Genomic DNA, 4,875 nt, shown 5'->3' with positions numbered 1-4,875 from the left:
GAATCTGGGAACCAAGTAGGTCCTCCACCCATTCGCCACTGTCAGCATCAAGGGGCTGCTCTTAACTGTTCTTCCTTACACTAGCCACTGGGGGGCACCAGCATACTGACCTTGCCCTAGGAACAGCAAGCCTTGACCTTGGCACTGAGGCCAGACTTGAAACCTGGCAGAGGACTACTGGCCTGTTTTTTATTTTTTGGTTGGTCATGGGGCTTGAACTCTGGGCTTGGGCACTGTCCCTGCACTCTTCAGCTCAAGGTGAGCACTCTACCTCTTGAGCCACAGAGCCACTTCTTGTTTTCTAGTGGCTTATTGGAAATCAGAGTCTCACGAACTTTTCTGCCCATGCTGGCTTTGAACCATGAGCCTCAGATTTCAGCCTCCTGAGTAGGATTACAGGCGTGAGCCACTGGCACCCGGTTGTCTGTATGGTATTTTTACAATAAAAAATATTAAAAATTAAAATTAAAAAAAAAAAAGAAATGGATGGGCTGGGAAGGTGACTCCGTAGTAGAGCGCTTGCCTTGCATGCACGAGGCCCTGGGTTCTATTCCTCAACACCACATAAGCAAAAAAAGAAAAAAGTGGGAAGTGGCGCTATTTCTCAAGTGGCAGAGCGCCATTGGATCAAAAAAAAAAAAAAGAAAGAAAGAAATGGAGCCTACCTCTTTGACATAAGAACATGAATTTTGAAGTCAAGACACTTGGATTTCATTGCTTAGCTATTACTTGTATTATCTTGGGTAACTTCCTCTTCCTGAGCCTCAATATTCTTATACATCTTATGAATGTATGTATCTATATAGCTATTTTTGCTGTGCTGGGGATCAAATCCAAGGCCTTGCTATACTAGACAAGTGCTCTGCCACCAAACTACATCCACAGTCTTTGGATTTTGTTTTGGGGTGGTATTGGGATTTGAACTCGGGCTCACTTTTGGTAACTAAGCACTCCTGCTAAGCCATGCTTCTGCCCCTAGTCCTTTGTTTTCTTGTTTTTTTTGGGGGGGGGGAGGGGTCCAGTCATGGGGCCTGAACTCTGGGCCTGGGCGCTGCCTCAGCTCTTCAGCTCAAGGCTAGTGCTCTACCACTTGAGCCACAGTGCCACTTCTGGCTTTTTTCTTTTTGCTTATGTGGTGCTGAGGAATCGAACCCAGGGTCTCATGCATGCAAGGCAAGTGCTCTACCACTGAGCCACCTTCCCAGCCCCTGGTCCTTTGTTTTCTTTTCTTTTTTTTTTGGTCTGGTCGTGGGGCCTGAACTCTGGGCCTGGGCACTGTCCCTCAGCTCTTCAGCTCAAGGCTAGCACTCTACCACTTGAGCCACAGCACCACTTCCGGCTTTTTCTGCTTATGTGGTGCTGGGGAATTGAACCCAGGGCCTCAGGCATGCAAGGCAAGCACTCTACCACTGAGCCACCTTCCCAGCCCTGGTCCTTTGTTTTCTGAGATGGAGTTTTACAGTCCTATTGGGATCACAGACATGTACTACCATGCCCAGCTGTGTGTGTGTGTGTGTGTTTGCACACACAGACACATACACAAGTGTGAACAGGCACTTTATCACTGGAGCTACATCTCCACCCTCTATTTTACAAATGCACCAGTTATTTTAGAGGCTAAGAAAACTTAAGTAAACAAGTTAGATGCTAACTTTTAGAGCTTACATTCAGGTAGAAACAATGTAAAAAAATTAAATATATAATATGTTAAATAATTGTAGGTTGCAAGGAAGAAAGTAAAATAAGGAAAGGAAGAGGAATTTGGGGAGGATGCTAGGACTTTTAAGTGTTCCAAAAGAATGTGGCTGAGAAGGTAACAGAGGAAAACCAAAGAATGAGCCATGCAAACTCCGGAATAATGAGCTTTCCATCCAACCCATGGCTCAATCAAAGAGTAAGGTCAGTCTGGAAATATGGCTTTGTCGTAGAGTGCTTGCCTAGCTTATGTGAGGCCCTGGGTTTGATTCCTCAGCACCACATAAGCAGAAAAAGCTGGAAGTGGCACTGTGGCTCAAATGGTAGAGAGCTAGCCTTGAGCTGAAGAGCTGAGGGACAGCCCATGACACACACACACACACACACACACACACACACACACACACACACACACACACACACACACACACACACACACACACACACACACACACACACACACACACACACACACACACACACACACACACACACACACACACTGGTGGCTCAAGCCTGTAATCCTAGCTACTCAGGAGGCTGAGATCTGGGCCTGGGTGCTGTCCCTGCACTCTTCAGCTCAAGGTGAGCACTCTACCTCTTGAGCCACAGCACCACTTCTGGATTTCTAGTGGCTTATTGGAGATCAGAGTCTCACGGAGTTTTCTGCCCGTGCTGGCTTTGAACCATGATCCTCAGATCTCAGCCTCCAGAGTAACTAGGATTACAGGTGTGAGCTCTGTGAGACTCTTATCTGCAATTAACTAGCAAATAGCTGAAAGTGGAGGTAGGGCTTAAGTGGTAGAGCATGATCCTAGAGTGAAAAAGCTAAGTAAGACCTCAAAGTCCTGAGTTCAAGCCCACTCCCAGCATGCATGCATATACACACACACATAGGTTATGCTGGAGGAAATGAGCAAAGTATACAAAGGATCTCTCCATCTCTCCAATCTTGCTATGTAGCCCATGATGACCTAGAATATTCTATATTGTCTCAGTGTTCCTAGTGCTAGGATTATAGACATGAGCAACCACCCCCTGCTTTAGGAGTCACTTTATATTATTTCTTGCAATTATTATGTGTAAGAATTATATGATATTTATCATTATTACAATGATTTCTTTATTCTATAGCATATAAACCTACAATTATTTAAAAATATGGGAATGTCACTTACTGGTAGACTGATTGCTTAGCATGCTTGAGGCCCTTAGTTTGATCTACAGCACTCTAAAAATAGATAAATAAAAATTAACTAATTAGAAAAAAATTGACCCAAGCCAGGCCCCAATGGCTCATGCCTGTCATCCTAACTATTTAGGAGGCTGAAATCTAAGGATCGCAGTTCAAAACCATCCCTGGTAGGAAAGTCTGTGAGAGTGAGACTCTTAATTCCAATTAACAACCAGAAGTGGCTCAAATGGTACAGCGCTAGCCTTGACCAAAAAAAAAAAAAAAAAAAAAAAAAAAAGCCGGCTCCAGTGGCTTATACCTGTAATCCTAGCTACTCAGGAGGCTGAGATCTGAGGATCACAGTTCAATACCAGCCTGGGCAGGAAAGTCCATGAGACTCTTATCTCCAATTAACCACCAGAAAACCAGAAGTGGCTCTGTGGCTTAAATGGTAGCATGCTCACCTTGAGCTAAAGAGCTGAGGGACAGTACCCAAGTCCAGAGTTTAAGCCACAACCAAAAAAAAAAACGCCCAGGTACAGTGCCCAGGCCCTGAGTTCAAGCCCCAGGACCAGCGACACACACCCCCAAAAAAAAGTTTGAATGAAGACACACATAGACTCCTTAAGAGGAAGGCAAAGGCATGCTTTAGCATACTGGAAAGAAATACCTGCAATATAGATGTCTGGGGTGAAACTAGCATTGATAATTTATTTTGCCAAAAAGCTAAAAAAGCAACCCTGGAGAAAAAAATAGATAAATGATAGTTTAGGCATTACACAGAGTGTTCAATAGATACATAAAAATGTGTGCTGCAGATTGCACTTACCAAACAGAGTGACAACAATATCTCCTATCCCATATGTTCCTCTCACAGTATGACTTTGATATCTGTCTAATTAGAGGTAGAGCCTACGCCTTCTTCCTTTGAAACTGGGTGGACATTTGTGACTATTCAGATCGATAATGCATAGCAAAAGTGATACTCTTGGACTTTCAAGGCTAGATCATAAAAGCAGTCTGGGTTTCTGCTTTATTTATTTGTGAGACTCTTATCTCCAATTAACCACCAAAAAGCTGGAAATGGAGTTCAAGAAGTAGAGTGCTAGTCTTGAGCACAAAAACTCAGGGACTGTGCCCAGGCCTTGAGTTCATGCCCCAGGACTGGCACAAAGAAAAAAGAAAAGAGGGGGAGGGGAGATGGGAAGGGGAAACAAAGGAGGAAGCAAGAAAAAGGAAAAGAGGGGCTGGGAAAGAGGCTCAGTGGTAGAGTGCTTGCCTCCCATGCATGAGGCCCTGGGTTCGATTCCTCAGCACCTAATAAGTAGAAAAAGCTGGAAGTGGTGCTGACGCTCAAGTGGTAGAGCACTAGCCTTCAGCTGAAGAGCTGAGGAACAGCACCCAGGCCCAGAGTTCAGGCCCCACGAAGAAATTAAAAAAAAAAAGAAAAGAAAAAGGAAAAGAAAGCAAGAACGGGAGGGAAATAGGGAAGGAAGAAAAGAAAGAAGAAAGGAAGAAAGGAGAATAAAAAATAAAGACGGGAAAGGAAGAAGGGGAGAGAGGGAAAGAAAAGACCCCCTAAGCCAGGACTGCCCAGCCAAAGTCCTAAAGTCCACATCACTGAAACTGTAAGAGAAAAGAACTGTTCATAGTTTAAGGATTGTGATTAAAGCTCAGTGTTAGAGTGCTTGCCTACCATGTGCAAGTCCTAAGTTCATGCTCAGGGGAGTGGTGCTAGAAAAGTGGTAATATCAAGTATAAGTGAAGGTATGAAGCTACTGGAACATATATATGTTGCTGGTAGAAGTGTACCGGGCAGGTGCTGGTGGCTCATACCTATAATCCTAGCTACTCAGGAGGCTGAGGTCTTGTTTGAAGCCAAGTAAGAAAGTCCCTTAGGGGTTGGGAAGGTGGCTCAATGATACAGTCCTTGCCTTGCATTCATGAGGCCCTAGGTTCGATTTCTCAGCACCACATAAGCAGAAAAAACCAGAAGTGGTGCTGTG

Source organism: Dipodomys merriami, unplaced genomic scaffold (genome assembly GCF_024711535.1).
Source record: "Dipodomys merriami isolate MVZ:Mamm:240054 unplaced genomic scaffold, mDipMer1.0.p SCAF_19, whole genome shotgun sequence".
NCBI classification, from domain to species: Eukaryota; Metazoa; Chordata; class Mammalia; order Rodentia; family Heteromyidae; genus Dipodomys; species Dipodomys merriami.
The sequence above is the reverse complement of the archived record's forward strand: the minus strand, read 5'-3'. Positions refer to the sequence as shown.